Genomic DNA, 24,267 nt, shown 5'->3' on the forward strand with positions numbered 1-24,267 from the left:
CGCTTCTGCCACGTGTTCGTGCTCGCACTCACTTCGTCGCATACCGCAATTTAACGAGCAGAATTGAATAATATGGCTGTTGTTGTGCACTTTTTTCAAGTTGTGAATGCTCGGCTGCAGCGCTCGCTTTTCTAGCCTACTCGTTTGTATATGTGTTCGTGCGTGTGTGCGTTGGCTTCGTGTTAGAACACATTCAGTTAATATCCTTGCTTTCAGCTTTGTACTCTACCGCCGCTTACGCTGTTATTCCCAAATCAAAAGTAAAAATTATAGAAAATTTCCAACAACAAATATAGATTTCGTGGTACGATTTTCCGCAAGCACTGCGTTAAAACAACGAAATTGTCATACGAAAACTTATAAACAACGAACACATTTCGGTGCTAACCCGCTCAAGTTCCAAGGCAACACGCTGTGCGCTTCCTCCACCAGCGATTGTAATAATTTTGTGCCGTTTTTGTTGTACAACACGCGCTCCCAACCATCAAAACGACCGCAACTTTAGTTTTGTTGTTGCTGCAGTGTTTCTTTTGTGCGCGCTTGCATATGTTTGGTGTTGTTGTACGTGAAACAGCTGTGCGCGCGCGTTAGTGTTTGTGCGTCATCGCCTAGGCGCTAGCCCCAAAAGAGCAGTTACCCACAAAAAACAACAAAAAGGAGTATAGACGCTGCTAATTCTACTATAAGTTTGACCCCAGCAAAAGCTGTTTGATCAGAATTGAAAAGTGAAAAGAAAGTTGCGGCAGCACCTCATCATACGCACAGCTGACATTTTTCATAGTTTCTCTTGCCGCCACACGTCCTGCATGCCACGCAAATTGGTTCGCTTTCGTCATAGCAAATAAGCGCTTACTCACGCTCTATTAACTTCGTTTGGACGTCGCCAGCGAAGCCTACATTTTGGCGCCGCGAGAGCAAGCTGCAGTAGGGATAGCTCATGTATGCTCTCTTTGCTAGGCAAAAGCTTTGACGCCTGTTCGTGCACCTAGCAGCAACAACAACAAAGAAATTGCAGCACTGTGACTCAGTGAGCTTTGTGGCGAAAGCTTTTCGGCATAAGTTGCAAGCAAATTGGCGTCAATGTTCCCGCGTAAAATTAGTTTAACGAAATAAAGACACAAATCAAATAGAAAATATAATACATTTTAAATATTTTGAATAATAAAAATAATAAAATTAAATTTAAAAAGCTTGCGAAGTGCACGACTTTATAAATTTAAAAGTATCCACTAAACATTGCTAACACTACAAAACTAGCAATTTACCATTCCTACAAGCGTTGTTACTAATTTGTGCACATAATGCCTAAAATCCGGTGACTCATCTGCAACCATACACAATATATATGTATACGTAATGGTGTAAGCTACGCGTAACACCGTCCATCTCAACGATTCCGTCTAACCTCGATACAATAATTTACCACTAGAAAAAAATTTAAAAATTACAATAATAATTTATGAAATAAATTAACACAATCTGAAGCAGAAATACAACAACAATCATTTGCCAACGACAATAGTTTCAATAAAAAACGATTTTCCCTCCATTTTGTGCGAATGAAGAATCGATGCAACTGCTAAAATCCAATAACGAAAACAGAAATAATAATAATTGTAAAGAAACACAAATGATAATATGAACTTACAAATACAATAGCAAATTCCTCTTTAAAACAGGCACAACAGTAATAATCATTGTAGTAAAATCTATAGCAACAGGTAAGTGGAAGTTACGTATACGCCATGTCGTTCGGGCTTTGTATGTATTAGATGCTTTTATCGAGCGGTTATTATAGAAATATATGACACAAATTAAAGTTAATGCACTCAGGAAGTTACTAAATCATTTTTGAACACAATGTTTGTTTATCTAAAACCAAAAGCCACATTAAATAAGTTTATTTATACGATATGCCGATCTTGCTTGTGTTTTAAGATGCACGCCAAGTGTCACCGTCTAAAAATATCGACTTTTGAAAATTAAGAAAAACAATTCATTTATGGATGATTTAAAATTTCAAGTGCATAGTTACTATAAATTTTTTAAGAATACGCAAACAAATTTTATAAGAAAATAATTAAATGTTTTTTGAGTTACACGCGATCATAAACGGATATGTAGGAGAAATATATATTATACCTCATTAGCTTTATAATCGATTTGAACTATATTTGGTTTACTTGCTTGCATTACTGTAATGGTATTTATAAATTGATAAATGGGTTCTGATTCATAATAGGTTATCTTAGTTTAGTTTTACGACAGATAACACAAACGTCACCAAAGATATTAACACTAAGCTTAGAACAAATGACCTCTAACATGTGTCAACTCTGACGTAAAAATGGCCTTGTACCAGAACTTACTCCTAGCGGCATATTCTTCAATAGATATGTGAGTAAGGCGGAGTCGCTGGAGAGGAGACGTAGTGAACTTTTTCATTTATGGATCAAAGATCAAAAGGAAAGCTGATGGAGGGAGTCTTCCGTCGAGAGCTCTCAATAAACTATTTTAGACTGTCAGATCACTGTAGTGTCAAACTGAAGTTGCAGCCATCCAGGTAGCAGATGAACTTTTCCAAATTTTTGGGGTGGTAGCAGAGCTGCTATACGAGGTGTGACAGTTAGTAATGAGACTGATTCCATAAAAACCGTATATTTGAAAATTATTCTACAACTCTGCCATCCCCTTCAAAGTAGTCCGCTTGGGCAGCTATACAGCGATTCCAGCGCGTTTTCCATGCTTCGTAACATTTCTGGAACGCTTCGACTGGGATGTCCGCGATTACCCTCGTCACGGCCGCCTGGATGTCCGTAATCGACTCAAAATGGGTTCCTTTGACCATTGATTTTGTTTTAGGAAACAAAAAAAGTCACAGGGTGACATGACGGCGATCCCTCAATTCCCACGACAGCCGGTTCTACGCACCGGAATAGACTCGGATTTCATCCCGCCAAGGGCTGTTCTTTCGGCGATCTAACCCCGTTTGGATCGGTGAGTACTAATTTGTGTGTGTCGTCATTGGAGCAACACCTTGCAGCAGGGTTGCTCCGGGCCCGGAGGAATTTTTCTGCTGCGTCTGCGCAAAAAGGCTCCATCCAAACTCCAACTCTGTCAGGTGTAACACATGCAATGGATGGAGCCATCTTAAGACCTGTTCAGGCCTTAAGACCCACAGGGAGTGGACCACGCGTTACGTGGCCCCATGTTGCCTGCGCAATACTGTGATACAAGCCTCTACGGCTGTGCAATCTGCACATAGTTCGCGCGCCGCGCCGCCACGCAATCAGAGTGGCCAACTGAGGACCTCTACGGTCAGGAGCTCAACCAGGCAACATAGCTCCCACTCTGATTTCGTTTTTGTGGACAACCCTACCTTCATTAACTTTAAAAAAGCTAATTGGGTCGGCTTCACAGAATTTACCGAGAGCACCTTCTACGCTCTACCCATTCCTACGGACGTATGCGTTGGCGAGCGTCAATTCCGCAAGGTGATCGCAGCAGCAGCAGAGCACCTGAAGTCCTGCAACCTCTCCACCGCTGTGAGTAAGCTTTGGGCTACTATCAAAGCTTTGTCTAACCCGAAGAGTTATTATTCAGCACCAATATGGTCGCCTGGATGCAGTGGTCCGCAGATGAGGAAACTTCAGACCTGTCAGAATACAGCTCTCCGGACCACGACGGGATGCCTCTTGATGTCTCCCATTGAACACCTCCACAGTGAGCCCGCATGCTACCTGTAAAGGAGCATAATCTACTCCTCTCCAGGCAGTTCCTGCTGGGTGGTTTCCGTAGGAATCACCTCTGCAGTCACCTGCTTGGAGCGGAACCGCCTCCCAGGAGCATCAAGAGGTCATTCCTCGACTATGTCGACGACATCGAACAGTACGCCGACCAGACTTCGGACGCAACAAACTTTCGACAGGCACTGACCGCCATTCACAGTGGAGCCATCCACACCTTTACCGACTCCCTTCCCGTGAATGGCGTTCTTGTAGTCAAACCACCACCTATTGCAGACGAAGAGCTCCAGTTGCCGCGAGAAACGCGAGTGACCCTAGCGCAACTTCGTTCTGGATACTGTAGCAGGTTAAACTCCTACTTATCCAGAATCGACCCCGACATACCTAATGTATGTCCTGCATGCAACGAGTCCCCGCATGACACTGGCCACCTCTTTGCATGCCCCACAAACCCTACCCATCTAACACCTTCCTCCCTTTGGTCCGACCCCGTCGAAAGAGCACGTTTCTTGGGCCTACCGTTAGATGACCTCGACGACAACACAAACAACCCTTACCATCCTAACGGGGATTAGCTAACCGTTAACAACAACAACGGCGATCCCTTTAGAGGCCAAATACTGGGACACGCTGAGGGCGGTGTGGCACGGCGCGTTGTCGTGATGAAGGATCCAGTTACGAGCGATGTCTGGGCGCTCCCTGTTGACTCGTTTTCGCAATCTTTCGAGTACTTGCCAAGAGTAGACTTGATTCACAGTTTCCTCGGTGGAACGAATTCTTTGTGGACGATTCCACGGCTAACCACAAGCGCGGCAATAAAATCAGTCTCATTACTTAATTGTCAAACCTCGTATAGGCTTCTCTCTGGCTAGCAGTGAAATTAAGTATGGTCAAGAAGTGCAGGATCTTATATTAACCTTGTCTGGGTGGAATCGTTGGAACTCATCTAATCTAACCTTACCTAGATTTCATTAATGTCTCTTTAGCGAGGTAAGAATTCATTCCGATAGCAAATATGCTATATAGACCTTGAGCTCGCCGGGAGTGAGCGACAAGCTACTGCCATATTAGACTTGCTTGGGTGCTTAGCCACAGCGGAATCACCGGAAAATGTAAAGAGAATGAGCTTAAAGAGAAAGACACCTTTATCTAAATTCCATCAAAATGGGAATGAGCAGGCGCTACCCTGTTTTTGCGCATTTCGTCGTCAAACCTATGGGTTTTGCGTGAACTCAGTAAGCTTAGTTTAGCAACCAGTACTTGTGCAGCTGCGATTGCAGTGGAACGCTAAAGATCCATTGAATTGCAAGCTTTTTTGATATAAGCCTAGAAGTTCTGGAAACAAGCGTTTTTTGGAAATGAATGGAATGGCAAAGAAAAAAATATTCAAAGATTTGACCATTGTTTTTTACACATTTTTACCACCTTTCTGGTGATTTGTGAATACCATGCTGATGGAAATGTTCGACTTTGAAAGCAAACAAATAAAAAACTTAATTAAAATTATAAAAACTTAATGGCGGAGCAGCTTCCAGCTTAGTACTTTGACTGTGTCTGGAACCAATGTTGATTTGTGTCGTATAACAAAATACTTTGCCGTACCTTCTGTCCCATTCTGGTACTTTTTCGATCAATGCGTCATTCAAATTGATTGTTTCTTGTTAGAAGCTCACATACCACATCCTTTCGATTCCCCCACAGTACAATGCTTTCTTATCAAATCGCCAGATTCGTTAGGTTTATATCGTAATTTTCTCCGTTTAGGATTCTTAAAATAAATCCCTTTTCCATGGTCAGTGCTAATTGGATGCAAAACTGATGATCTTTCCTGTGTTTGAATCAAAATTTCACAAGCGTTTTTTTAGTTTTTCGATATTTATCTGACTTAACCTATATCGGCTAACATGTGAGATATGCTGACCTTAGATTTTCATTATATTATATGTATAATGGTCAGTGAGACATATTTTTAATTAAATTAAGAAGAATTGTTTTTTTTACACATTTTTTGTTTGGTAAATGTATTGAATAAATTGGTGTATGTTTTTATTTTGCTTCTTAATACCTAATACATATAATACTTATTAGAATTAGAAGAATTTTACTTACTTCGTGATCTAATATTGAAATGAAGTGGACCTTTTTTTTATTGAATATGGTATAATTTGGTGCAATTGGATGAATGCCATAGCTTGGAACATTAAAGCTCGAAATTTTTTAAAATATATGAATAATAGATCAATCAATAGATTAAACTAAATTTTATTTTAGAGCAATTACTAAATACTTATTTACAAAATTAAGTGGAACAGCTCTTCCGCTACAATGTTTTAGTTCTTTCACTAGTATCTTTAAGAGCAAGATGTGGTGGTTCATTAGAGAAAGATTTTCGGCGATAACATAATACAATTCTATATTTAATAATATTTTGGACAAAGTAAGCAATTGATTTTTCTCGTATTGGTAAATATCGGAAGGGTGTGTGCTTTATCTAAGTATTTAACAAACCCCTCCACAGTGGTCGGTCTTGTATGGAAGCAGCGGCCAAAAATACTTCCACTACCTATATAAAAGTGAAACTTTTGCCAAAGCTTTTTAAAATCTCTTTTCCTGTTTCCCATTCCGCTACCTTCCGATGGTGACAAATTGTAGTTAATTATATTAAATTAAAAAGTTGATAAACGAAAAAATGATTTTTTTGAATATTATTCAATTAAATCAAAAATTTATTTACTTTTGCATGATAGTTTCTTTGACTGGTGATGAAAGGTTCTAAGTTCAAAAGCAATCGGCTTAGCAAGTCATGATTTGTAGCGATCCGTTAGTTCTTTTGTGTATGATGAAGTCGATACATCTTAACGTCCATATTGCTTGACTCAGCAGATTCTTATGAGAGCTCCAATTGAAACTGGTATATATTGAATAACATAGGGAGCGTGAATTGAAACTTTCCTGACTGATGAAGGAAGATAATACCAGGAATATTTAGAAGTTAATTCCTATGCAGGACCTAGCGCAAATCTAGTGCATTCAGGGTTTATTAAACTGATTCGTTTTGAAACTGAATTCGAACAGGACGGCAATAGCGTGTGGACAAAGGTCTGCCGTTTTTTTTTTCAAATTTGCTTGTGCTCTTCATCATTTTGCGGTTTTATTATCAGTTATCCAGGGACATATGTCGTGACAAATAAATTACTGTGTTCCAAATTATTATTTTCAAATTTCTGCTTATATTCGCTCCGGCCAGAATTGTCATCAAAACCACATATTCCTATTGATAATAGGTAATTAGAATCAGTTCATTGATTCCATTTGTGACGCAATGTGGTCCAATAATTTTTTTATCTCAAATTCAACATCAGAATCTGAGAGGATAACGCTTTTCCGTTAAAATGTTATCATAGCTGCGTAAAAAGTTAATATCAAGTTTTTTTTTAACGAAGCTTCTAATAAGTAGATACTTAAGCTTTGTTAAATTTGATTCGGAGGTAAGTGATATTACTTCACACATTTTACGAACACCACAATTCAAAAATATATAGGCGTGAAAGTTTACACTGATATGATGTGCCTAAATAAAGTACGTATAAAACAAACATTTGATAAAAGTGAGAAAATTATGAAATAGAAACCAAGGCTCAAATATATATATATGTATATGTATGATGAAAAAGACATAAAAAACAATAAAATATGCATGAATACACATACACGTAAATAAAAAAAAGTTATAAAAACGAAAAACACACAAAAAATCGCGAGCCTGGTAGAATAACATGAATAACAAAAAGAGTTGCAAAAAGCTGCAGCTGAAATCAGAAGCATAGACTGAGAAAACATTAACTAATATAAATAAATTTGATTTATTTGAGGGCGAGATAGGGATAACAACTTTTTGTATACCTTAAATCGATGTATAAAGAAAACCATACCACTCAAAAGGGCACTTATAATACAATTGTTTTAAAACAATATAACAACATTTTATTACATAAAAGCCACTTTGTTAAAAAGCATATACGAGGTTTGACAATTAAGTAATGAGACTGATTTTATTGCCGCGCTTGTGGTAAACCTGTGGCTTTGAAATTATTTTTCTTTTTCCAGCATCCCCCCCCCTCTCCATTGATATTTGTACCATCGCTCTAGTTTTTTTATTTTGCCTGCTGCCTCAAGTTGAGTAGACGTAGTGTTCGTTACGAAAATGGAAAAACGAAATCAAGAGCAACGCGTCACGATAAAATTTTGCGTCAGATTGGGCGAAACAGTTTCGGAAACTTACGCTAAAATTGTAAGAGTGTATGATGATAGTGCTCTCAGTCGTGCTCAGGCTCACAATGGTTTTCTCCGCGCGCCCCCCGCCCGAAAAAAGCTCGCATGAGCAAGTCGAAAAGTGGAATCAAAAAAACTGTGAATTAAGTCTACTATTGCCAAGTACTCGAAAGATTGCGAAACGGGGTGCGCCCAGACATCGCTCGTAACTGGATCCTTCATTACGACAACGCGGCGTGCTACACCGCCCTCAGCGTGTTCCAGTCTTTGGCCTCTAAAGGGATCGACGTGTTGCAACAGCCACCTCATTCGCCCGACAGTCACTCTGTGACTTTTTTTGTTTCCTAAAACAAAGTCGGTGGTCAAAAGAACTCGGAGTCGATTACGGACATCCAGGCGGCCGTGACGGACATCCCAGTCAAAGCGTTCCAGAAATGTTGCGAAGCATGGAAAACGTGCTGTAATCGCTATATAGCTGCACAAGGGGACTACTTTGAAGGCGATGGCAGAGTTGTAGAATAATTTTCAAATATACGGTTTTTATGGAATCAATCTCTTTACTTAATTGTCATACCTCGTAACTTTATTCTCAATATTCATTTCGATTTATGGGGATTAAACACGGTTTTATATTGCAATTTAGTTTATTATAAGAGATAGTTTTTTAAGCTATTTTCACTGCACAGTCCGCGTGTTTCTATTGTCTCAATTCTCTCGCTTTTCGTAGCCCCTCCGAATGGGATAGAGCAAAAACTTACTTGCCGTTAGATTTATTGGTGTTTTAAGAAATAGCATTGATACAAACAGTGGTAAATTTCAAAATTTTATTTCTCTAGTTTTGGCCTATGAAATCGACCAGTGTGCCCTCCAGAAAAATTTTTATTTTTTGTTTTATATTTTTTATCCTGGCATTGCATGGAAAGTTCCAGTTTTTTCAAAAATATTTGTAAGAATTATTTTAAATTTTGCTAACATAATTTCTTCAATTGTAATATTTTTTACTTCTGCAGCCTTGTAGGCCCCCAGTAAGAATAAATTATAAATAGATTCACCCAAAATTTGAAGCCGACTGTGAACTGGAAATAGAAGTTCGTATTGTTAAAGAAAGCCTTTGATTATTATCAGCGTAAAACTAGGCTATTTCTACTGCATCACATTATTAAGTAAGTTCTTATAGGGTATGTATTAAAAGCTCTGCCTTTATGCATACATGCACTTAAATTTAAGGCTGCATCAGCAAAATCTTTAACAAATGCCAATTGGGATTTACTCAATCGCTGGACACCGATTGAGCTGAAATATGTAGGCATATCGAAGTAACGGGGAATGAAGAAACTTGGCAATAAATGCATTTGCAGGGAATATAGAGACATTGTGCAATATAAAAAACAATAGTATAATATAAAAAGTAAGGGAGGGCTAAGCTCGGGTTTAACCGAACATTTCGGTTTAAAAAACTTTCAAAATTTGCAAGGATTAAATGCGGGGAAATACCTGAAGATATTGGAAAAGCTTTTTCACTTTGGTATCTTATCATAGAATTAACTTGTTAGTTTAGTCATAAAATATATTGAAGAAGTATATTTGGTATATTGCTAGTAGCTGAAGGTCCGATCGCATTTGCTTTAGGCGTTGAACTAAGGTATACTAGACTTAGACTAGATCTTAACAAAAAGCTGTCATAGAATGTCAAGGTCGTATACGAATTTTTTTTTGACAAGATATTTTCACAAAATTTAGCGGAAGTTACTACCTTGGACAATGATGCAATCTCCGAAGAAATTGCTCTCATCGCATCGCTAAAGCGCATAGCTCTGCCACACAAACTGAACGATGAAAGTTCTTATAAGACATCTTTTGTATTTGTGTAATGTGTTAGAGCATCGTTGTTACAAACAACCGTTAGGTGAACAGTACTTTTATACGAGGTGTGCTCAAAAAGTATCGCGAATCGTAACTGACAGTTTTCTTCGATTGCAGGGGCGTGGTGCATCATGAGTTCTTAAAGAACAACAAAATTCGCGATACTTTTTGAACACACCTCGTACCCTCCGGACATGTGGCGTGAGTATAAAAATAAGCAATCAGTCAAAAATGGAGTTGGAAGTATCACCTAAGCGAAACTGGGGACTAAATGTTTAATGTACGAACAATGAGAACATTTTTCGAGGCTTTAGCTCAAACGGTTTTTTGCTAACTTTTTTGTTACTTAAAGACATGCTTTCTACTTCCTTTTTGTTGCGCTTTGCTTTCTCTTGCTTTACTCATTTTTTTTTTTAGAATAAATTGCTGCGCTTTGCTAAATCTTTGTGGACAAATCTCGGCGGGCTTTGTAGTAAGCAGCAGCGGACACAGCTATGTCTAATCAAGCGCTTTGAAAGAATTGCAACTGAATTGAAAATGTCATGTTTCGCTGGTATTTTTTATTGACTTGTAATTTATTTATTTACGGAAATTCAATTCAGAGAGTGAGTTAATCAAATCTTAAGATTTTTCAGTTTATAAAGCTTCAGCAGAGTGGGACAACAAGTGCCACATGTTGTCATTTTGTAGGAAATGTTTAGCTCACAAACAACTGATTCTTTTAAATTTTGTTCGAACGCGCTGAAGATATGCACCTATCACTTTGCTTCGTGCTCTTGTATTGGGTCTATTTGTAAGTTTAAATATAAAAACTTATCTGGAAAATCATAAATGAAAGCGCTTCGTCCATTGCAATAATTTTTGAATTCAAGCCCTACAACTGAACCTGACATCAATACTTTACCTTTCACTTCCAACTTTAGGCGAGATTAGTGAACCTCTTTGAAGACTTTTCCTTAATGAACTTCCTCGGGAGAGATTAAACAATACTAATTTAGCTGTTATACTAGGCTCTTGTTTGGCGAAACTCTGATATTGAACTTAGCACGGGCCCATTAAAATGTGGTTAAGAACCGCCTTTGATCTAAGTCTTATAAATAGATACTAAGTATATGTCATTCGGTAGAGTAGAAAATCCTGAATTGGTCTCCGTTAGAAGTATTATAGATCAAATTAGACTGAATGAAGAAATTGTTCCAGTATCTATCTCTACATCTGTGGAAAGTTTAAGCATTCAAAAAAATATGTCAGTTCAGTATACTCTATCTTTATCTGCTTCTTGGCTGATCCATCAGTATTGCTTTGATGAAAGCTGTAGAACTGAACAGAAGACTCTGTAATAGATGCGACTTAATACTAACGGTTGCGATAGTGGTATTGAGCAGCGAGCTTAGTCTTCTCTTGGCTTGATATTTAATGGTATTTTAATTAAGGGATGTTCTGAAATCTGTTATCTTAATTAACAAATTGAGTCTTAATCGAAATTTGAAGATCAAGAAAACTCTGAAGCCTCTGCAAGATGAAGATAGTGAGTTTGCCGATTAAAAACATGAAGTGGACTCAGGTCACTAATTTATTCTGCTCCCTTTCGCAATACTAAATTTGTAATATTTGAAATCTGATATCTACAGCCATCTTATGTAACTAGCTTGTTTGGAAGTCGGCCTTAAAATCTCCTTCTTTACCTTCAAGGAGGTAGACACGGTTATTAACGACAGCGTGCTAGTCGTTTATCTTCTTCACTATTTGGCGTCAAATGGAAATACCGAGTATAGCTATGTCATTCGGAGTGAATGTCTTCTTTTTCCTCTGCTTCCATCGACGAATACTGAATCTATTGCCTTGAAATTTGCGGTGTTCTTATCTATCCGGACAATCTGTTCTCGCCAGCCCAAACGGTGTCTCTTCATTTGATGAACTATTTCCATTGGCAGTTTTTTTCCACAAAACTATTCTATAGAATACTCCTAAGGCCAACTCATCAGTTGTTGTCATCGTCCATGCCTCCGTACCATTAATCAGGAGGGGTATGATGAGGGCCTTGTAGAGTTGGTCTTTATTTGTCGAGAAAGAGTCAAAAAAGTTGACTTGTTATTGGTATTAACGTTGGTTTCATAATGGACCAAAACTCAAAAAACAATAACTGCTAAGTTTGAAATTTTCGATCTAAAATTTATAAAATAAAGTTCAGGTTATGTTTCTCCAGTTATGCATGCGAATTTACTGTTTTCTTTTCCATTTGACTGCTTCCCAATAATGTTGCACATGGCATGTTGCATTTGCCACACAAATATGAGAAGAGTGTGAAATACTTAAGAAACACAAAGAGTTGGCAATGACATTTCATGCTTTATTGGCTAATCAGTAAATAAAATCGAAAAGTAAATAAACTTCAGAATCAGTCAATTTGCCGTGTGAGCACGTACCAAGAGCAAGTGGCGTCTAGTCGGTAGTCGCTAGTCGGTCTAGCAAACAATAACCCATTCATACCTAAATAAGTAAATAATGCTTGATATATGTATCTATTATATGAGCACTACTGTATATGTTTGTGTGAAAATGGAAGGGAAATTGCATGCGTGAAAAATAAGTTGAAAGCTGGCAATTGAAAGGCAAAAGAGTAAATAAATATAAATTTTAACAATTTTTCTTCTTTAAACTGTATATGGTATAGTGCATTTAGATAAAAATAATATCGAAAAAATTAACTTTTTTAAGTTCTTTTTAAACATATATACAGGTGCATAAAAACATATAATATTTTTTTTTGGCTTTGAAAAGTAGGTTCTTAGATACCTTTAAGAAAGTCTCTCCAAGTATTATTTCATAATTCCAATGCAACCCTAATAGGCATGTACATATGCAATATATGCCCGTTTCATAGTTAATTTCTTCAAAAGAAACCTTTAGGTCGCAAAACCAGTCTATACATTTTCAGGTGGTTTTTGAGATAACTAGAGTAAAAAAAAAATCGCCTTTATTATTATAGTAGCACAAGTTGTAAGTCTGTCAAGTTAGGTAAAATCTCCTGCTTATATGGTATGAAAAAGCATCATCACTAAGGTTTTATGTACAATCCCTTAGCGTTTTTCGAGAAAAGATTAGTCCTAAATAATAAAAGAATTTAGTTAACGAGTCAATTACTTTTGATAATATTTAACTACACCAATTAAGTTAGTTACAGTTGATGATTCTTCTTTTCCAGAATCAAACAGTTTGGGCACAGTTAAGTTTAGGTTATGATGATTAAAAACTAGTCAGTAATCAACAGTAATCCGGGATGAACTTGATTGATCTTATTGGTATCGTTGGAATATCGGGAGTATCAGTGAAAACCATTTTGAAATATAATTTGGGCCTAAGAAAAGTGAAAGCACGATTGGTTTCAAAATCACTAAATTTTTTCGAAAAATAGCGTCCCCACGTGAGTTTTTCGCAAAAATGTTCAACCAATACCGTGCTGTAATCACCATATTTGCGTGATTTAGCTCCGTGTGACTTCTGACTATTCAGTAAACTCGAAAAACTGTTTCGAGGATTGAAAAAAACGTTGGAACAGGGGAATTGGGCCCAAGAGGATTACTTTGAGAGGACGACATAGATTTTGAAGAATAAATTAAGAATTTTAAAGTTATGAACAAGGTCTTACTATTTTTGTATATTAAATCATTTGTTATTTGTTCGCATAACCTTCTTTATTGAATTTTGGATTGTGTAGATCGAATAATGAATTTGATGTTTATGTTATGCTCTGAAATAAAGATTTGTCTTTATTTTTTCTACTTTTGCATTATACTACTGTGATTAAATTGAAAGGTGAATTTTGTCCATTTCATCTCCTTCAAAGTTATCCTCTCCCGCTACAATATACTTATGCCAACGAATTTTCCAGTCATAGCACTTGGAAGAATCCTCCGTCGTAATGGCTATCAGAGCCTTCTTCGAATCGGCTTTTATATCTTCAGTTGAGTCAAAACGGTGTCCTCGGATTGGCCATACTATGAATTTTCTAAATAGCCAGAAGTTACACGAAGGTAAATCAGGCGAATGCGGTGGTTGCGGCACGATATTAATTGAAAATGTGGCGAAATGATCACGACTAAACAATGCAGTAAGAGATACTGCTTTATCGCAATTTATTCAATAAATTCAAACATAGTAAAAATCGAAGAATTCACTTTTAGAGCCTCTCAATATGTTTAACGTGAAATTTAGCATAGATGTCACTAACAGTACTACCAACTTGCAGAAAAAAAATTTACGGATTCAAAAACACTCGAAGTACAAATTAAAAATTCACCTTTCAATTTGATCACAGTATTATTGTTACAGAGTTTAATTTCTAATGCTTGTTCACTTAACGGTTATTTCTAGCACATAATCCTAATAAAAATAAATAAAGGGTTATTTATATATATAAATTATCAGGATGAAGAGATGAGTTAAATTCCAAGTGGCTATCTGTATGTCGGTATGATCGTCCATGCAGCCGAGAACTTGAGTTAAAATTGAAATGGGCGGAATCGGACCATTGCCGCGCCCACAAAAGATCATTATTAAAACGTAGCATAATTTAGCTCCTCACTAAATTACAAGGCTGGTTATTGGTAGAATAAATTAAAAGTGGGGGTATTTAAAATTGAAAAAATGCTTGAAAAGTCGTCATGGCCTCGGACACTAACAGATTTAATATAAGTAAATATCTCCCATTTAAACTATAATAATTATTCTCGCTCATCCTGTGCATTTGGATTGCAACCCCGTCCACTTTCTATGTAATGTTTTTGTTAAAATCTACTAAGGAAGCGAACATTTATAACTAAATGCGCCACAGACACAAAATTTGCACCCGAAATGGTAAGAAAATTTATAGGGGCTTGTGGCACATTTAGATGATGGGTGTGACAAAGCCTACATTTAAATGAAAACCACTCGATCAATTTAAGTCAAATACGGTAGATCATAGAGTCCTAACATTCTTTCGTTTCTTAGCTGGAATATGCGAAATCAGATAAAACCATGACTACTTTCCCAGAACAAAATTTTAAATTCCATCCAATTCTTTCAATTTCAAGTATACAAAACCAACCAATCAATTTATTTCAATAAAACTTTGTACGATTAGTGTCTTAGATGAGTACCACTTTATGACAAAAATTGTACTAATCAAACCAAAATTGTTCAAGCTTCAAGGTACCGATTATGTGGCCTCCAGTACTTACAGTTGACTTTCGAGAGAAACTATTGGTCAATGTGTGAGGTATATAATCGAAAACTGGAGAGAATCCTTTCCTGAGTAATTCTGTGTATCAAAAATGGGTTAAATCAGGGCAATAGTCCTCATATATATAATAATCATATATAAGATTTTTGAACTTTTGGGTGATTGTATACCGTATATATCGGTCAGTATGTGGATTTTAGTGATAAAATGAACAGAGCGTGTTTTTCTTATAATTGCTATAAAAATGATGCACTCATTAAAAAAGCAAAAACAAAATCTCCGAAGTAGAAAATCCTTATATTTACCCAAGAATAGAGTTCAAACTGATTTTTTGTAGTTTTTTTTTTTTTAATTTCTGCTGGGTTGTAGAAAGAGTTGCGATAAAGGTTTTTTTTTGAAGATGACGCTAGTTCTATCTTAAGATCATTGACTAAGAACCGCGAAGACAAAATATTGATATTATTTTCTTGATGGAAAAAGTTAATTCCGATTGTCGGAGATTTGGGACCTATTTGCAATGCGGTAATTTGCAACGTTTACTGAATGGCGCGATATTTTCAAAAGTTGAAAACACAACTTTTTGATTCATATTCACAACCAAAACTATATGCTTGTATTCATTGTTCATGACAAAAAGTCTACCAAAAAGTATACAAATTAAGTAAATTTCAGTTTGGCCAACTTTGCGAATACCACTTAGTGCTTGGCCGTGCGCCTAAAGGCAGGCCAGAAATTAAAAGTCAGCAAGCCATAATAAATAAAATAAAAATTATTTAAGCGCCGAGCCAAAAAGTGCACTGCCGCAGCATAATCAAGCAACATTTTACGTAACAGCGCTGTGAAGGAAGAAAAAATAAAAAATAAAAATAAAAAAACGGCTGAAAAACGGATAAACAAAATAGAACTAACCAAAGTGAGCAACAATAAATTCGGCAAAAAAGTTTATGCGAAAAAGTTTGACGCTAAAAATGTCAAACGCTGCTGCGACGCATGCAAATGGCAAACTGTACTACCAGTAGGCATACCGTTAGCCGCCGCATGCCCCCCACAGACGCTTTACTAATATGCGAGCAGCCAATAAAGCGCAACAAATCCACTTAACTGGCCTGCCAGAGTTGCCAGCGCGCTTAGAGTTGTGCCGCTGCCATTGTTAACAACAGTAACTACAACAACATGCAAATAGAAGTCAGCAGCCACGCAGCGCCACAATACAATTGCAGCGCAAAATCGAGAAAAAAGAAAACAGACAAAAAATGCACATCGAAACTCATAAATTGGCTTATCCACTTAACTGCTAACGGTTTTTCGTAACTGTGCGGCACAAAAACCAAAATAATATATGTGGACTTGTATTATGGCACTTTGCGCGGCGCACTTGTTAGTGAGTGCTCACCCTGCAGCGTTTGTTGGGCTAATAATGTCACCGCATGCCTGTTCGGGCCGGCATTTGTTCCCCTTTTTTTTGGTGAGTCTTGCATTCGTTTATGTGTTTTGTTGTATAATTTGCGGACGACTAACGTTACTTTTGTTATTTAAGTTTCTCTGTCGTTGTTGTTGTTGCAGTTTCCGGTAGCTACAACTGCTGTTTAGCCGGAAATGCACTGCTTCAGGATTGATCACCTCGAAAGTTGGTTCATTTGCCAACTTTTGTTCAACATTTTTGCGAGTTTCTGGGCTGTTTTCTGCCACTCTCCACACACACACTCGCCACTCCCCGCTTAACTTATGCGACATTAGTGGCCTCAGCAAAAACAATTTCGATATAAAATGCTTAGTATATATAAACTTAGTTGGAGTTATTTCGCCTTGTCGCATTTGCTTGTCGCAATTTAATGTTTTTGCTCTTCAATCAACGCTTGTGTGACCTTCTTCATAAGTGCGGTTGCATTTTGAGCCATTAACAGTACTTTAGTGGTACTGGGTGTAGTGGAGTTTTCGTAAAAAATGTGACAGTCATAAGCTCTTTGCATTTTTCCAGTGTGGGGTTCTTTAAGATAGATTCTCCTCTTATAACAAATATATATATAAAAATTACTGGAAACATCCGCTCAGAAAACCAGAAGCTACGAGTTTTCTGGCGGATCCCAAGTAGCTAATAATTTCAGACATTTTCAACGGTATCACGAGTCAAAGCAGGAAGTGTAAACAACGATTTCTTAATCTAGGTCTTGATTAGTCATTGAAGGGTCTCGGTCTTGTTGTCGTGGTTTTCGCTTGGGTAGTAAGGTGTAGGTTAGTTCTTATCGAAATCAGTCTCAGGAAGGGAGCTGTTTCTCAGGGTCGGACCATAGAGAGGAGTGTGTTAAATGAGTAAGGTATGCAAAGACATTATTAGAAAAATGGGGGGACTCATTGCAAGCAGACATATGTATATTTAGTAGGTATACCTGCTAGAATAGCCAGAATGAAGTTGTACTAGGGTCACTCTAGATTCTCGGGGCAACTCGAGCTTTTCGTTTCCTATGGAAGGTGGTGTTAGAGGCACCACTGTGAGAGACGGTCAGTGTGTGTCTGAAATTTGTTGCGCCAGTAGTCTGTTCGGCGTACTATTTAATTTCGTTGATGTAGCCAAGAAATGACCCTTTGCTGACCCCAACAGGTGATTCCGCTTCAAACAAACGTTTTCAGAGATGATTTCTGAGAAAAAATTCCACCAGAAAGTGCTTGGAAAAAAGTGGACTGGCTTCTTTAACCGATTCATTGAGCGTAGATGTCTTCAATTAGTGTTGTATGAGTATATACATATATATAGTGTATGTATGTGAAGATTTTATTTCACTGTTAAATATAATCCTGAGTGTTGAGCCAGCTATATATATATGTTGGGCCAGAAGCCTCTTGACCTCTAGAAGGATAAGACCTGAAGGAAACGATGCTAGAATAACTAAGAAAATCTGCAGAGGGACTCAGGAGGGTAGAGTGCTATCTACCTCCTATGAATATTAGTGGTGAATAAACTGTTAAGGAACTTAGATGGCAAAGCTCTCAAGATAGACATATTACAAATGATATTGGCATTTTAATAACTGGGCTGGGATTGAATCCAAAAACCCTCCTTTTGATAAGTGGGACACAATTCTCTCTCAAAGACTTATAGGTTTTCAAACTGTTTCATAGACATTGGAAATACTGTCATTATGTTTTTTGATGCGATAATCTTCTTACGAAAATTGAATTTATGCAGTTTATAACATGCTGGAACAATATTAAAGGCAAATTCCCTCTCATTAGGGCATGAAGACTTACTTTGTTGCCCAGATAAAAACATTTTCTAAGTGTCCATCGCTTTGAACGGTAGAAAAATTCTGAAGTTATCTGCTTTAGTTCTTTATTCAGCTCCATTCAATATCGTATTGTATTATACCGTTAATTCATACTGATATAGTAATTCTACTTGAAATGCCTTCCTCTCTCTCTCTCTGGGTATTTGCCAGCCATCTTATAATTCCAATTCTGATTCAATTCTTATGCATAAATATTTATTTCATTCATTGATAAATATAACAAAGAAACAGCGCTACAACTGTTTGAATCTCCTTTTTGAAGGCACATCTTTAAAAGTATGCAGTGAGTTGACGGGGTGTATGAGTAACATTGAAAACAGAGTACATACCAAAACAAAAAACATTTAAAGAATAATGGTGAGATTGAGTAAAAGGCAGCTGGCAGCATTGTGAGATTAAAATGTTAAAAATTAAAAGAAATTGCTGCCGACAAGCACACACACACATGTATATTATATACACACCTACATATGTATGTGCCAGCAGATGGTAGCAGCGCTGCAAGGGTACTTAAAAAAGAAGAAAGAAATTCTTGTTGCTCATGCATATGCACAGAAAGGTTTTTAAGAAACAGTTACAAAAACAAAAACTATCAACGAAATAAAAAATTGAAAAGAATGTTGAAGGTGTGTGCAAGCAGCTGCAGACAATTGCACCCAAAGCTGCTGTAAACAAGGCAACAGCAACAACCACTAATGCGCAGCCAAGCAAGCACATGTCTGTGTATGTAGTTGTGATATTGAAAGTAAATGTATGTATATACATAAGGCTTTAGTTGTGTTGTTTCAAAATCTGCTTTTTCTCCCCGCACGCTTTTCGTTTCTGTACTTTATTTCCAGTGTCTTTTACTTATACAAAAAGTGATTCTAGTTTCGCCGTCGCTGCGCTGTATTTTTTCGGCCGCCGCCTTGGCCTTCCATGGCCGCCACAGTCGTAAAAATTTAGCACTGTTCCACTATCTTCACGCTGTGCGCTGCGCTTTCAGGTGCTTACCGCCTTTCTTACTTTGTAAATATTGCTTACGATTCAGCGAGTTTTAAGAGTTTTTAAGCTGTCTTTAAAATTCAGCTGCAAGTCGATTTGGTGATATTTCTTAGCAACTTTTCTTGATTCAAATCAACATCGATTTTTTGTTCCCCAGTGGATGGTTTATTTGGCAAGAGACTTTAATCTTGGCAGACTTAGTACAAAATCCAGATACAGAACACACATTTTTTGGATTTTTTTTTCACAGAAGTTGTGCTGCTATCTCTTAGTTTCGATTAGAAATTTAAATAGTACTTCAGAGTAGCAGCTTTTACATAGCTAACGTTATATCCTCATAAGTAAGACACCTATGACCATTATTTTTGTTTACCAGTCTATAAGGTTCTTAACGATTTCCTTTAAGGGGTTACACGGTTTACAGGTTTCAAAAAAATTTATTTTCTTATCAAATTTCCCAATATCTCTAGAATATTTTCCTAAATTTCGAAGATGATCTGAGTAACATTTTCGGAGATACAACCTTGAGAACTTGTGCGCTAAAGACTAAGTGCGCTGTCTTTAAACGCGTTTTTCTCGAAACTTCGTCTTTGAAGTGGACTGGCAAAATTTCCCGAGAACTACTCATGAAATTTTACACAGGTCTTTGAGATATATTATAAAAAGACTTAGAGGGAGAATTTTTTCTATTACAACTATTTGAAAAAAATTTCGCAAAATTTTCACTCAAATTTATTTTTTTTGTAAAAATGTCTGAAAAAATCTAATTTTCAGTTGTTTTCCCTTCGTCCAAGTTCTAAGTTAAGGTTTTAACTAAAACACGTTTTTTCACTTTAGATGATCCTGTAAGGTGTTATACTGCCATCGCGAGCGCACCTTTTTTCCGAGGGGTCACAAGAAATGGCGTCGCAATGGCCGAGTTTAAAATATTTCTTACCAAAAATTTCAGAATGTCTTCGTTAATAGTGTCTGTTTGCAACTGTAAATAATCCTAATGAAGTATTTGTTTTTATATGAGAAAAAATTGTTGAAAAAACGCTGTTGTTTACCAGAGGAAACTCATATGACGCCTTAGGTCTGTGTCCATTGGTAATAGCTTACAATAATACTTTCTCGTACTTTGGTTGTCGTTGTATATTTTTGGAGGCATCTATTTAAATTCATTTATATAAGATTTATGGCAGATTTTTGTTAATTAAATTACTTGATTGTTCTTTCAGTTATGAAATATCCACAAAGTAGTAGTTAACTTCATAAAGAATGTGAGGATTGAGATTTTATTGCTGCTAAAGGTTGATTTCAATATTATTTTTCCCTCAAAAAATTTGTTTAAATTTGGACCCAATCAATGATATCATCTCTATGAGTTTGTGAATAACACTCTGACTTATAAATCTCTGAGTTATATGGACTAAGTAACTTCATGCATAGGCAAGGTCAGAACAATCCCGAATCATGCTGTTATAAAGCTCAAGGAAAATCTAGAAAATTTCACAGAACTAGCAGAAAGCTATTGCTAAATATTAAGCATTGAAAGACTCAATCTGCATTTAAAAATTGGATGTCAAGACCTGAATAAAACTAATAATTTTATATTCAAAGCGAGAAAAATGGAACTTCTTTTATAATCTCGTAACTTGCAAAGATCACAGTCGAGGAACATTCATTTCAGATTTCAATAATATACTCGTACCGATTACGCCAGTATTTGGTTGACCTGAAAATACTGGGAAATAAAATATTCATGCAATAATCTAGCCGATAGATGACGCTGACGTAAAAAGCTTCTATGTAATCAGATTTGCTAGAGATATGTATCTGTATTTAGAAATATTTAGAGTGTCAATTACCTTGCAGACAAACACTAAATTGACCCGAGTACCCAGACTTTAACACGAGCTTTCTTTATAACAGATAGCTTAAATATCAGCGGAGTTATAATAGTAACACGTTTTATGTTTCTGGCTTAAGAAAAATCAATCCTGTCAAGTGTTGTTTTTTTCAAATAAAAAATTATTATAGGCAATGTTTTCTCTTTCTAGTCCCTAAAAAGTCGTTATTGAGCAGAATTTTCCATGAAAGTTGGAATAGTGATGCGACTGGTTCGCTGAAAATATGTAGCAGTTTTGTAATCATGAGGTGTAGAAGTGGCTTTGCCAATAAAGCTTTTGATATGAAGAATTTATTTATTTCATCAGAAAAATTGGGAATTTGAATGAAGTTCTCATATATTTGGAAGTACATTTTCTACTACGCTGAGAAGCTATATTAAGCTGTGAGCTCACTATGAAGTTTTCTCGAGAAAACCATATAATAAGGTGGTCTTCAAGGTAAAAACTTATAAGTTCAGAACTGAGTTAAGATGGTATTGCTACGATGGCGCTGACCCTCGTCTGCTGTTGGCATAAAAGCAGTGCCTCACTGTATGAAACAACAATTACAAAAATGACATTGAGCGGCGAAGTGATGAGAGAAATGTAAATTTTCTATACTAAGATATAAAGTTGTCACATATACAACAACACATGTCACAAAGACACTACTGCGCACGGCTATACATAAAAATAACGGAAAAAACCAAGAATTGAATGGGTTGATTACTTTTCAATTTCACACCTTCGAACTACACACATACACACAAAAATATGCTGGGACATCAAAATTTTATGCGTCTTTCGCCAATATTCCGTTATCGATGAGTTATAACTGTGATTATGATTTCATAGCGAAAATCTGATGGTCATAAAATTGTGAATCTCTGCATCTTTATGAGTTTTTACCAACTAAGAAATGCAACAACACGCTTATTTGATTGAAGAACAGTTGACTGTTAGTAAGTGTTTATATGTGTCTGTATGGGTGGCAACTTCTTGTAGATTCATAACTTCCACGCTGTTGCTCTTGAGCAAAACATAAAACTGTAAACTGCTTACTGCTCATTGTTTTCTTCACGCCGCACTCTTCAAACATAACTTACATATAAGCACACACACAAACACACACACGTACTCACATGTACAGTGCGGAGGCATATGTGTAAGGTGGAAGAAGCAGAGCAACACGCTCGGGTCATAAAAATCACAGCACAAAGTGTTAAGTGCGCGGATTACAATGCGGAATGACTGAATTGCCGAATGGTTGGCTGAGTGACGCCACCGAAATGAATTTGTACACGTGTGTGTGTATATAAGTGAGTCTGTGCCTGCCGACTGGATTAAGTGCGCATACGAGTCTTGTGTTGCAAGTGACAACATTGTTTGCGGCTTGCGGCAAGAAAGTGTTGAAAAATATAATGTGTTGCCTTATTTGAGAATTATTTTATTAGAAGGCACATCACCCACTCTGTTGTAGGCACAAAAACTAAGTGAATTATACTGAAAATATGTGCTTGAATAACTTGAAGAATGCGTGTTTTAGCGTGGTTAACATAAATTTTCTGATAAAGATCCAAAGGTTTCTTGAAGTAGGTACATCGAAAGTAAATACGAAGAAGGGGAGAGATTAATGAGTTCTTCGTAATGACGTGCAAGGTCAACTTAATTAAGCCTTTCCAATAGAGCTACAATACCTCAACAAATATCGCAAAACGTAATTTTGACGATATCCGAGCTCTTAATGCGGGAATGACTCAAAACACCTAACTTTACTTGACCAATAGAAGTCCAAAATGTCTCTAAGAACCTCTAAACTAAGTCCGAAAAAGCGTTTCAACTAAAAGCCGAATTTTTCTGGCATGGATGAATTTTTTAGAATACTCATTTAAACTTTATTTTACTTGAACATTCCTAATATTGGTCCAGAATTTCTTTTGGGACCTCTAAATTACATCAGAAAGAACTTGTAGACTGAAAGCCACGTCCAGTAGGTGCGTATCAAATTTTCAGAATATAGATTCAACTCATTCCTAATAGCCAAATGTTAGGCCTTCAAGCTCCAAGAAAGTCGTGGATGAAAGGTATTTCCCCAGTTCCGCAAAACCCAATATTGAGTTTTCCTTTATGGCTATAAAAATCTACCTTAGATGATTTAACACCTATCACTAAATGTTTAAAGATATTCAGGAGAGACAGTTCGGCATAAGACGACACTTACCCCATTGGATCGTTAACGAAAAGTTCACGAAATTGCCTGTTTTGTCGAAGGTCAAATGATCTGAGATAATAAATACTAGACTAGGTGTTAAACTGAGCCATTCTACCATCTAAATCGGTTTAATCTCCACGGATTCGGCAACTCTAAAGTAGGAACTGGGTGAACAGATCACTCGATAGCGGGACATATTATTCAAACAATTTGAAATCGATACTCTGCTTGAACTAATGGTAGCTTTAATTCTTTGAGGATTAACCCAAGGCGACTGTTTTTATTTTTGCATTAGTAGAAAATATTCCCGATGGAATATGCCGAGTTGACAGTTTTTGGTCGAGCCCGTTCCGATTACTTAGACCTGACTGTGATAGGTCCACTTAATACCCGATATGTGTACTCCGAGAGCCTCGATCGTTTTCAAGAATGTTTTTTATTTACACAAAAAGCTGACACAATTTCTTCTCATTTGTGTTGGACCTTTTATATTCGTTTTTATTGTAGATACTTGTTCGTTCTTGTCTACTATTTACAGAACTTACTGAACACAGTTTAATAGTCATGCTTTGCCGTTGGACGCTAATCATGAGGTTTTCGTTTCTTCTTTAAGAGTTTCAATGCCACCACAGAAGATCCACTGCAACTCTCTTTCACTCTGCCGAATGACCGCTAACCTCCAAAATCCAGCCATCGTACCTTACAAGCCGCAGCTTGCCGATTAAATGCGGTGGAAGAGCTCAGCCGGGCTGAGCGAAGTTTAGACCACAACATAAAGGTGACGCAAGCGCCATGCTAGGTGAATTAGTGA

The 24,267-nt window shown here is 37.0% G+C and overlaps 1 protein-coding gene across 2 annotated transcripts in view; it reads left to right on the forward strand.

The window, feature by feature from the left end:
- The first annotated feature begins 230 nt into the window (after nucleotides 1-230).
- Nucleotides 231-24,267, forward strand: part of LOC105228702 (ice-structuring glycoprotein) — a 558,714-nt gene continuing 534,677 nt past the window's right edge. For both annotated transcript variants that reach the window (XM_049452395.1, XM_049452396.1), the window contains exon 1: nucleotides 231-1,721. The gene's annotated coding sequence lies outside the window, so the exon portion shown is untranslated. The remainder of the gene's footprint in view (nucleotides 1,722-24,267) is intronic.

This window comes from Bactrocera dorsalis, chromosome 3 (assembly GCF_023373825.1).
Source record: "Bactrocera dorsalis isolate Fly_Bdor chromosome 3, ASM2337382v1, whole genome shotgun sequence".
In the NCBI taxonomy this organism is placed as follows: Eukaryota; Metazoa; Arthropoda; class Insecta; order Diptera; family Tephritidae; genus Bactrocera; species Bactrocera dorsalis.